The sequence below is a fragment of the Anabrus simplex genome, chromosome 2 (genome assembly GCF_040414725.1).
Source record: "Anabrus simplex isolate iqAnaSimp1 chromosome 2, ASM4041472v1, whole genome shotgun sequence".
Classification (NCBI taxonomy): domain Eukaryota; kingdom Metazoa; phylum Arthropoda; class Insecta; order Orthoptera; family Tettigoniidae; genus Anabrus; species Anabrus simplex.
This window is the reverse complement of record NC_090266.1, coordinates 1,009,648,758-1,009,661,969: the sequence shown is the minus strand read 5'-3', so window position 1 is coordinate 1,009,661,969 and position 13,212 is coordinate 1,009,648,758.

Sequence of the window (13,212 nt, the reverse complement as noted above, 5' to 3'; positions counted from 1 at the left end):
TAATATAATATAATATAATATAATATTCCTTGACTTTCCTGTATGCACCGTCTACGTTTTCTAGAACTATACGACATTAAACACCGTTGCATTCACTTTCAATCATTCTACCTCAGCTGTCCTCAACATTCTATCTACTTCATTCTTCAGTCGCCTGCATTATTTTCTGCCCTGCTCATTTTTTGCATTCTTGTGCTTTTGTCGTTCGTCAGTCAGGACCAATATCTCCTGAGCTATTGATTGATTCTTAGGTAATCTTTCCTTTCTTCCTAAAATTTCTTCAGCAGGCTTAATTATATCATTTTTCATAACCTTCCAGTCTTCCTCTACTTTGTTTCCATCAGCCTTTTCATTTAGGCCTTATGCAGCATGTTCCTTGAAACAATCCCTCACACTTTTTTCTCTCAACTTATCTGGATTTCAGCTCCTTTATTTCTTCAATTTATTCAAATTTAGATGGCATTTCATGACCAAGTCTGCTCCTGGGAAAGTAATGCAATCCAAAACGTGGTTTCTGATTCTCTACCTAATGACAAGGAAGACTATTTGTTACCTTACAGTGTCTCCAGGTCTCGTCCACATATACAGCCGTCGTTTGTGGTGTTAAACCAAGTGCAAGTAAGGACTAAATTATGATCGGTACAGAATTCAACCATCCGAATTCCTCTTTCATTCCTTTGTCCCAATCCGAATTATCCTACTGCATTGTCTTGTCTTCCTTGGGCCTACCACTTCATTCCAGTCTCTAAATACAATTAGATTCCCATCACCTTCTGCATATTCTATTAAGTCTTATATCTCTTCATATAACTTTTAGATTTCTTCATCATCCACTGAACTAGTAGGTATATAGACCTGCACTATTGTGGTGGGCATTATCTTGGTGTCTATCTTGAAAACAATAAATATTTCTCTGTGCTGGTCATAGTAGTTTTCCGCGACCTTATTTTCTTATTCCTTCATCTTCCTGATGATTGCCCCTGTAGCATATTCCCCACCCGGGGATCCGAATCTGGCACTATTCTACCTCTGGAATATTTTATTATGCACAATTTTACCACTCATATCGTATTATTCATATAATCTACAGCTCTGAAAGTGATTATACTAAGTGTGAAAGTATACATTTTATCCCTTTGTTAGGTTTTAAGGTTCATCGGTATTGTTTCCTTACACTTGACAAACGTGGATTATGTACTAATATTGACATGGAAAAATGATCGAGGTTGGTAGACAGAATGTTCTGTTCTTGCAAGATTCATAGTCTAGTGGATTTGAAATGGGTAGCGGTGTATGGTATCATCAGTGCTGCATGAACTCCAGTAAGCCAATATCGATATTTGCAGATGCTTTCCGTGCTTTCAAGGACCACGAGAACAAAGCAAATATGTAACTAACTAATTACTCTCTCCATTATTAAAATAAATCTCCGTTGCTCCAGTCCATGCGTATCAATACGATTAAACAAACGCAACCTACAGAGATTAAGCTCATATATCACTAACTAGCTAGCTTTACTTTTTTACCCATCTTTCTGATGGTCAGACTCCAAGCGATAAAAGCCCTCCAGCCACACATATGAGAGTTTTTTAACGAACAGCGTTTTGTTTCTACATTTCTCTAAATCCAGCACCGTAACTCGCAAAGCAAGCTTCCATGTCAAGGCTCAGCAGTGCTTTTATATTCACAGAATTAACGGCATTGTTAGCATATGACTGAGTGTGAGCATATGGAGAGGAAACACAAAGATAGCAGCAAGGACAGGATGTGGGAGGTATCATAGAAAAATCTCTCAGAATAAAGGGTGTATTTGTATCAATGATCGATTTTTGGTCCTGGTGTTCATCGGGTTAATTTGTTTCTGATCAATTGAAAGTATTTTCGAAATTAAACGCCTTCACTGACAGTCGGGGATTTTTTTTGAAATCTATGAATCTTTGTCGAACAAACTCCGCTTCGAGAATGTTTAACTAGAGCCAGCCTGGGGCACCGACATGAGATGAAGGGCCAACATTAACTTACTTAATGCGGAATTGACATTTTAACAGAAAACATTATTTCCAGTAGTTAAGTCGTTCTATTAGTTTATTTTACAACAGGAAATTAAACATGGACCTACTAATTAGGTTTTTGTACCTTAAACTTACCGTTGCGCCTTGTGACTTAGTTCAGTATACCTATCTCAGTGGCGAATGGAGAGCTCGAAGCTTCAGTAAGTTAATACTAAACAAATATGCCCGTTCTCCACAATGAGCCAGACCCTTTGTCAGCTTCGGCAAGCATCTAAACTGAGAATGAATTTGTTAATATTTTGAATCTCTTTTAAATGATACATTCTTCCGTCATGTATGAAGTCAAGCGCATAAAATTTGTATTAAGATATAGGATTCTATAAACTTTTGCATTAAGTAAAAATGTATATTCAAAAAGGTTACATTTTGAAAGAAACAGTATTGAAGTCCTTATTACATACGTGATACATTTGGTGGGGACAAGAGTATGTTCGTATCACGATTTATAACGGCTGGAACGTATGCATGCTCACTTAACGGCGTGGACGGACGAATTTCGGAAGTAATTCCTAGCCATTCCAGTAAAAAGACACCTGTGCTTACGTTCAATATTTTTCCCATTTCCTTAACGTCGCACAGACAGAGATAGGTCTTATGGCGACGATGGGATAGGTAAGGGCTAAGAGTGGGAAGGAGGTGGCCTTGATATAAAATTAGGTATAGCCCCTGTATATTCCTTTGGTGAAAATGGGAAAACTATGGAAAACCATCTTCAGGTCTGCCGACAGTGGGGTTTGAAACCACTTTCTCCCGAAAGCAAGCTCACAGCTACGTGATACTAACCACACAGCCACTTAGTCGGTGTTAATTTTTACGTTTAATTTATGTTAATAGGATAGAGGAAAGTAGGGTAGTAGAGCAGCACAATCAGTACAACGTGAAACATTGATACTCTACCAAAGTAAACTTTATTTCAATCGTCTGTCAGGGAGGCAGGTAATAGGAAACAAATGGATTTATTGACGTCTACATCAGGGTGTAATCAAAATTATTTCCGTTTCTATACATTTACATTATTTCATAGCACAACTTTCATTTGTGCAGTACTCTCCATTATTATCAACGTCAATTTGCAATTTTTCGTGTAGCTTAAAAATACTTCATTCCCAAATAGTTGCAGGTTTTTGTTGTATGAACATTTCGATGACCCTTCTGCAGTCCGCCGAAGATCAAAGGCGTTTATTCAGAAAACTCTTCGGAGAGTGAAATAGATAATAATCTGATGGAGATATATCAGGGTAGTATGGCGAGTTAGTATTTCTCACTCAAAAAACCACACCATCTGAAGAGTCGCGATAGGCACTTGTGGTCTCGCCTTGTCATGAAAGAACACCACATCCCTGTTTGATAATTATGGCCTTCTCTTAAATGGCTTCGTTCAGATGATCCAGCTGAGAACAAGATTTCACTAAATTGACTGTCTGCCCATTAACAAGCAATTTATTAGAGAATTCCTTTCCAACTCCACAAAATGCAAAGCAGTACTATTCTGGAATGAGCATTCGGTTTAGCGAGTGTGAGTGGAGATTCACCTCATCTTTGCCATGACTTTTTCGTTTCAGTGTTCTCGTATATGATTAACTTATCATTACCCGTCACAAAACGTGACATTGCGCCTTAGTGCGGGTCACAAATGGACGTGCACTGTACCAACTTCCATTTACTGAATTCATGTGGAGCGTACACATCGCAATGAAGTTTTTAACCAAGCTTATTTAGGTATTTACTCACATTACTGGACGGCATATTCAGCACTTGAGCTATTTCTACCACTGTCATTATTTTGTTACTTTTAACCAACTCCTTGGGTCATTCTTCATCTTTAACAATGGGTATTCCGGTATGAGGCTCGTCCCTTAAGCGGTAAATTCTAGATCGAAACCTACAAAACTGTTTCTGGCATATTCGATCAGTTACCGGATCTTCATAGTAAAGAGCAGAAGTCTTCCTCCTCGTTTGTGAAGCATTTTCCCCGTTCTGATAACAAAATATCTTAAGATGTCTGAAATGCTATTGTCAACTTTCCATGTATGTAAACACTAATGCAAATGCTACCGAGGTCAGTGGCAGCCAGGTACCCACTGAACAGCTGAATATCTGTGAACGAGTGAAGTGGCAACTGTTCTATCGTTGCTGTAGAGCGGGCTGTGGCTTTTCCAGGCTGTATTTTCCAACTGTTTAAAAATGCGAACGGACTTATCTCCCCAACAAATAGTGGACCGAGCTAGAATTTAACTTCGACCATGAATGTTGCTGGACGGAATCTGCAAGAGTGGTACGACACTTTCATCACCTTAATTAACAAATGTTGATATTTTCAGTGTTTGAGAGAACCAAAACTGACCAGGAACAGTCTGAAAGTGCCAAGATCATTTGCAGTCATATTTAAGGAATTCGCTTGAACCGGGTTAGGAAACACTCACTTTTACTTAGACTATTTCAAAGACCCATTAGAACGGAAGCTTTCTGAGTCTATTGCGTCAAATATTCGCAATAAAATCTCTAAATTTGTCACTGTATAAAATATGGAGCCACTTTGACCTCACAACAATACTTTGCAGCTGAAGACTCTTCGATCTAGTCTCAACTAGTCTGGGCACTGTCATATGTGACTAACGGTGTTCTCCCTTACAAACATAACGAAGGAACACTGGAAATACGTCTACCATTATTCCGTTCCAAAGCGGTAGTTCTTAGCTACTGTATATTTAGTTGGTTCGACATCTCTTAGCTTGCTTACTTGTGAGCCGAGCCAAAGTACAGTAGTAGTTAGTCAAATGGAGTCTCTTACACTCTGTTATTGGGGGATAAACAGTGAAGATAGGTTGTCAGTATGCTATCGTATGAAATGTAAAATAGGTTAGTACAGAAGTGATTGAAGTGCATCTATACAAACGCAGTTACAGATATGAATAACTTGAATAACTTATATTTCCGCCGATCTACATTAAACATCTAAGGTGACATGATAGCCAAGTGGCTTCGTCATTGGATTTACACCGTGTTGGCCGTGGTGTGTATCCTCCCTGTGATTCGGATGACATATGCCTATAAAACTGTTTGTCCCATGGTTATGATTACGATATCAACAGTCCCGTAAATACAAGCTTGCTTTTGCTTACTGAACCTCGATCATGCAATTTCAATAAGTGCAAAATATTAAATCTCAATATTCTATAACCACCCTACGATTCAGAATCAAAAATACTATTTCCTTGGATTTCCACGCTCTAAAATAAAAAGTTGACCCAGAAGAACTGTAAGTGAAGCGTTATTTCATGACATGTTTATAATATACTAGCTGATGTACCCGTGCTTCGCTACGGGATTCTCAGAAAGACTGACTTGGTGGTTTTCCTAACTGAATTCAACATAGGTCATTACAAAAACGTCAGTAGGAATGTAGCGATTGAAAGCAATGTTATCATGTAAAATACTCGATCAAATGAAAAACCGCACACTCTCTCACTTTCAACGAACAGTACTACGGTGCCGATCTAAGAGTCCAAAGTTCCAGAGCTGGAATAACCAGGTCGCAGACTGCCGTGAGCACTCCTCTGTCATTATTCCGTTAAATATGCACACTAGACATTCCAATCAGTGGCTCAGAGTTGGGATTGTATAGCTCGAATACTATGATGAACCAGTGTGTTACGTACCAGATATATCAGAAAATGTATGAACCAGAAGAATGGCATGCTAAGGAAGAAAGTTATCTTACACCCCAGCTACTTCAAACCAATATACAGGCAGGCTGTTACAGTCGGTACGACCAGACAAGTTGGCCATGTGGTTAGGGGCGCGAAGGTGTGAGCTTGCATCCAGGAGATAGTGGATTCGAACCCCACTGCCGGCAACCCTGGATATGGTATTCGGGAGATAGTGGGTTCGAGCCCCACTGTCGGCAGCCCTGACTATGGTTTTCCGTGGTTTTCCATTTTCACACCAGGAAAATGCCGGGACTGTACCTTAATTAAATCCACGGCCGCTTACTTTCACTTCCTAGACCTTTCCTAACCCATCGTCGCCATAAGACATATCTGTGTCGGTGCGACGTTAAGCAAAAAAGGTGGTATTCCGTGGTTTCCCATTTTCACATCAGTCACACCAGGCTGTACGTTAAAGCCAAGGCCGCTTCCTTCACACCACTATTCATTTCGTATCCCATCGTCACCATAAGACCTCCCTGTGTCGGTGCGGCGTCAAGCAAATTAAAAAATCCAAATTCATGAATATCTCCGATTATATGCGGTACGGTAACAATGCATAAGACATAAGTGATCGGAAATTTAATAACTTCTTACATAACTACTACTAACTTATAACATAACTAAAGTTATGTTAGTTATGTAGCATTTATCAATACGACCACTAATAACATAAATAACTTATTTGAGAATTACATTTCAGACCTTCCCCTAAACTACCATTTCACTCAGCGTGAAAAAAATAATTTGTAGCCTAGATTGCAGTGGTTCATCACCCGACATTACATACCGATTTTCATTAAATTCTCTTCAGCCGTTTTCTATCGATGCGTGTACAGACAGACAGACAGACAGACAGACAGACAGACAGACAGACAGACAGACAGACAGACAGACAGACAGACAGACAGACAGACAGACAGACAGACAGACAGACAGACAGACAGACAGACATTATGGAAAAGTAAAAAATGCATTTCCTTGTTACTGTGGACATGCCAGATACAGAAATACCATTCATTTCAAATTCTAAGCAATGTACAGGCAGAACACTTATTTTATATATAGATTACATTTCAGGCCTTCCCCTAAACTACCATTTCACTCAGCGTGAATAACATTATTGATAGTCTAGATTATAGCGACCTATTCCCCGACTTTGCATACCAATTTTCGTGGAGATACGACCACTAATAAAATAAATGTATGACAATTAAATTTTAGGCCTTCCCCTAAACTACCATTTTTCTCAGCGTGTATAGCCTATATTGTAGGGACTTATTTCCCATCTTTGTCTATCGATTTTCACTAAGACACTACCACTAATAACATAAATAATTGAAAATTAAATTTCAGCCCTTCCCGTAAACTACCATTTCACTCAGCGTGAATAAAATAATTTATAGCCGAGCTTGTAGTGGTTCATCACCCGACATTACTTACCGATTTTCATTAAATTCTCTTACGCCGTTTTCTATTGATGCGTGTACAATCATACATACATACATACAGACAGACAGACTGACTGACAGACAGATATTGCGGAAAAGTACAAAATGCATTTCCTTGTTACTGTGGACATGCCAGATACAGAAATACCATTCATTTCAAATTCTGAGCAATGTACAGGCAAAACACTTATTTTATATACAGATTACATTTCAGGCCTTCCCCTAAACTACCATTTCACTCAGTGTGAATAACATTATTGATAGCCTAGATTATAGCGACCTATTCCCCGACTTTGCATACCAATTTTCGTGAAGATACGACCACTAATAAAATAAATATATGACAATTAAATTTTAGGCCTTCCAGTAAACTACCATTTTGCTCAGCGTGATTAAAATAATTTATAGCTTAGATTTTAGCGGTTCATCACCCGACTTTACATTCCGATTGTCATTAAATTCTCTTCAGCCGTTTTCTCGTGATGCGTATACACACATACAGACAGATAGACAGACAGACAGACAGATATTACGGAAAAGTAAAAAATGCATTTCCTTGTTACTGTGGACATGCCAGATACAGAAATACCATTCATTTCAAATTCTGAGCAATGTACAGGCAAAACACTTATTTTATATACAGATTACATTTCAGCCTTCCCCTAAACTACCATTTCACTCAGTGTGAATAACATTATTGGTAGTCTAGATTATAGCGACCTATTCCCCGACTTTGCATACCAATTTTCGTGGAGATACGACCACTAATAAAATAAATGTATGACAATTAAATTTTAGGCCTTCCCCTAAACTACAATTTTTCTCAGCGTGTATAGCCTATATTGTAGAGACTTATTTCCCATCTTTGTCTAGCGATTTTCACTAAGACACGACCACTAATAACATAAATAATTGAAAATTAAATTTCAGGCCTTCCCGTAAACTACCATTTCACTCAGCGTGAATAAAATAAGCTATAGCCGAGCTTGTAGTGGTTCATCACCCGACATTACTTACCGATTTTCATTAAATTCTCTTCCGCCGTTTTCTACTGATGCGTGTACAATCATACATACATACATACAGACAGACAGACAGACAGACAGACAGACTGACTGACAGACAGATATTACGGAAAAGTAAAAAACGCATTTCCTTGTTACTGTGGACATGCCAGATACAGAAATACCATTCATTTCAAATTCTGAGCAATGTACAGGCAAAACACTTATTTTATATACAGATTACATTTCAGGCCTTCCCCTAAACTACCATTTCACTCAGTGTGAATAACATTATTGGTAGTCTAGATTATAGCGACCTATTCCCCGACTTTGCATACCAATTTTCGTGGAGATACGACCACTAATAAAATAAATGTATGACAATTAAATTTTAGGCCTTCCCCTAAACTACCATTTTTCTCAGCGTGTATAGCCTATATTGTAGAGACTTATTTCCCATCTTTGTCTAGCGATTTTCACTAAGACACGACCACTAATAACATAAATAATTGAAAATTAAATTTCAGGCCTTCCCGTAAACTACCATTTCACTCTGCGTGAATAAAATAAGTTATAGCCGAGCTTGTAGTGGTTCATTACCCGACATTACTTACCGATTTTAATTAAATTCTCTTCAGCCGTTTTCTCGTGATGCGTGTACACACATACAGACAGATAGACAGACAGACAGAAATTACGGAAAAGTAAAAAATGCATTTCCTTATTACGGTGGACATGGCCGATACAGAAATACCATTCTTTTCAAATTCTCAGCAATGTACAGACAAATTTCTTATTTTATATACACTGACTGACAGAGCAAATGCAACACCAAGGAGGAGTGGTTCGAAAGGGATGAAAGTTTGGGAAAAAACAGAGCCGGCACGGAAGAATAATTGATGTTTATTTCAAACCGATATGCAGGTTACACAATGCGCACGGCATCGACTCAGTAGGATGTAGGACCACCGGGAGCGGCGATGCACGCAGAAATACGTCGAGGTACAGAGTCAATAAGAGTGCGGATGGTGTCCTGAGGGATGGTTCTCCATTCTCTGTCAACCATTTGCCACAGTTGGTCGTCCGTACGAGGCTGGGGCAGAGTTTGCAAACGGCGTCCAATGAGATCCCACACGTGTTCGATTGGTGAGAGATCCGGAGAGTACGCTGGCCACGGAAGCCTCGTAGAGCCTGTTGGGTGATGCGAGCAGTGCGTGGGCGGGCATTATCCTGCTGAAACAGAGAATTGGGCAGCCCCTGAAGGTACGGGAGTGCCACCGGCCGCAGCACATGCTGCATGTAGCGGTGGGCTTTTAACGTGCCTTGAATACGCACTAGAGGTGACGTGGAATCATACGCAATAGCGCCCCAAACCATGATGCCGCGTTGTCCAGCGGTAGGGCGCTCCACAGTTACTGCCGGATTTGACCTTTCTCCATGCCGACGCCACACTCGTCTGCGGTGACTATCACTGACAGAACAGAAGCGTGACTCATCGCAGAACACGACGTTCCGCCATTCCCTCATCCAAGTCGCTCTAGCCCGGCACAATGCCAGGCGTGCACGTCTATGCTCTGGAGTCAATGGTAGTCTTCTGAGCGGACGCCGGGAGTGCAGGCCTCCTTCAACCAATCGACGGGAAATTGTTCTGGTCGATATTGGAACAGCCAGGGTGTCTTCCACATGCTGAAGAATGGCGGTTGACGTGGCGTGCGGGGCTGCCACCGCTTGGCGGCGGATACGCCGATCCTCGCGTGCTGACATCACTCGGGCTGCGCCTGGACCCCTCGCACGTGCCACATATCCCTGCGCCAACCATCTTCGCCACAGGCGCTGCACCGTGGACACATCCCTATGGGTATCGGCTGCGATTTGACGAAGCGACCAATCTGCCCTTCTCAGCCCGATCACCATACCCCTCGTAAAGTCGTCTGTCTGCTGGAAATGCCTCCGTTGACGGCGGCCTGGCATTCTTAGCTATACACGTGTCCTGTGGCACACGACAACACGTTCTACAATGACTGTCGGCTGAGAAATCACGGTACGAAGTGGGCCATTCGCCAACGCCGTGTCCCATTTATCGTTCGCTACGTGCGCAGCACAGCGGCGCATTTCACATCATGAGCATACCTCAGTGACGTCAGTCTACCCTGCAATTGGCATAAAGTTCTGACCACTCCTTCTTGGTGATGCATTTGCTCTGTCAGTCAGTGTATGTAGATATAGGCCCCTAAATGTCCTTGTGTTATATAAATTGAACAAAAGCTTCAGTAAATAAATCATTTGGCTGGGAACGTGAAATGTTTATATACAGGTGAGGTAGATTGCACAAGGACAAACGCAAACTTTAAAATTCATGTTTTAGAGTGAACAATATTATACCTCTAAACGGATATTAGTTGGGATTCAGTTGACTTTTACGTCCGTATGAGATAATGGTTACATTCATATGAATGTTGTAGAATATAACTGGTCAACGTAGCGAATAATAATTACACCTGCAGAATACACAACATAACAATCAGATGTAATTGTGTAGGCCTATATAATTTCGGAGTCATTGAATAATTTAAGGCACTAAAGGTATTTTTACATACTTCCATACAATTACGATGGTACACTTCTCACGCTCTTGAAAACTGTGCACGTAGTTGGACAGACATATTCATTGAATTAATAATTATTATCAAGCTACTATATTTCATGGACTAAGAAAAATGAGCTCGGTCACCAAAGTAAAACTCAATGGAAGAGTTTGTCGTCACGATGACTGTGTGACCATCAGGGATATGAAAGTATTAATTATGTATATTTTGGACAAAATAATGTCCGTTTTAAAGTTCATTACTGCTACAGGCTTGACTCAGAACTCATATATTTTTATTTTGGCGAATGAAGAAATATCTTGCAGGCAGGTGGACTTTCTAATAAAAATATTCGACTGTCAGGGTTTCTATACGTCCCGCTTCCCATTGTGACAAACTTAATATGGAATTAATGGGAACTGGAATTTCACCTCACTTTCAGTACATGACGTTGAGATTTAGCTGGTGATTCTAAGTGTTGGGAAACTAGCATAGCCATATTGTTATCAGTATATTTCTACAAGGATAATTTTAATGGTATAGGCGCAGCTAGTTTTAACTCCTCGTTACCATATCCTCAGTGAATAAGAAATTCTGCTGGTACTTACTGTGTATTGTCATAATTCTCACAGTTAATTACTTTTATTTCAAATAATGCGTAATGGAATCTCACTGATGGACAGAAAAATATCATAAAATAAGCAGAAGGCCTGGTCTGATATTGTGTAAAGTATGAAGAAATATAACTGGGCGATGATAAGCGATTACCGGCGGATACCTCAACGGATAAAATATGTGTTCAGTCAGTTCAACAGATTTCCCTAAAATATCACCATTTATCCATAGCCTTCAATATTCAAATCACACCCTTCAAAGAAAGGAATTATGCTAAGGGGAGAGCATTAGTTGCATTCGGGTGATGGAGGGGTTCTTAATCCACAGTCGACAGCTCTGAAAATGGTTTTCTGGGGTGTCCGATTTTCACACCAGGCGCGTGATGGGCCTGAACCACAATTAATTCCAAGGTCGCTTCCTTCCCAATCCAAGCCCATTCTATCCAGTAATTTCTACGAGACCTGTCTGTGTCAATGAGACGTAAATCAAATAGGAATGAAAGAGAGAGCATTGCCAGTTACAGGTTTCATCACATTACCAGTGCGCAACTCACTGGGCGCTAAGAAATTGCTCCCCAGTTCAAATTCACTTGTGACGACCAGTGGAATTTCCAAGACACCGGGTAATTATATGTGTTAACGGCAGTAGGAGTTTAAACGTGTTTCTTGCTTCTTGTCAAAATAACCAGCCTCACGTTATGATGAACTAGCTGCGAAAGTGAGAAAACGGACTACAAGTGTTGTAAAGACAGGCATTTCTTAATGTAAGTAAGAAATATGTACAGAATATCAGTTACGGGGTATAACGCATTAATTTTACTTACTTTTAAAGCGTTATCCCTATAGAGAAGTGATTTTAGCTGTTCTTCGTCCACATTGGAAGACAAATCATGCAATTTAATTGATATTATGAATATGAAAATCCATATATATCGCCACTGTACGCTATCACGTATCTGAAATTAAGGATACAAAATGTAGCAGCTTATTTTTATGATCGTGCGAATTTCAATATCCATTGGTGAAAAGGAAAGGCGATCTGTACCATTTAAGCTCTATTTAAACACGAGGATCTCCATCAATTTATTAAATAAACGAAGAACGTGTGCAAACTTGCTACTTGTATGTTATTTTAGCAGTCTTGTTTTAAATCAAGTACTGTTGTGATGAAGTCACACGCCAAAGAAAGATGTTATATGTGCCTTAATACATTCATTACGTGTCCGGATCCTTGGATGAATGGCCAACGCAGTGGACTTCTGTTCACAGGATCCGGTTTCGACTAGGGACGGGAATGTTTGCTGCGTCTGGCTAATTCTTTTTGTTTACATGAAGAGGTATACATTAAGACCAACACACACGTCTACTTTCCGCGAAAAAATGTTCCTGGCATGATCAGAAATTGAACCCGGAATCCTGTTGATCAGCAACTCCCTGTGTTTAGTGTGTTTAGAATTTGAAGTTACAACTTGTTCAACTAAGGTTTCGGTGTATTTGTAGTTAGTTTGAGACAGATCTAATCAGGAAACAGTTGCGATATAGAATACTGAGGACGAAATCGCTATTCACCAGGAGTTTATACTGAAATGATACGCATAATCACTTCTATAACGGCCAAGTTTAATACTTCGTATAACACTACCACTTCTAATAGGAATTCTTCCCATATTGGTATATTTATGAGACAAACATAGCCATCTCCTCTGGTAACCCTTAGTTTTAACCCTTCCGGTTTAGACCAAGTAAAATCACATCAATCTAGGATAATAGTTCTCGAAA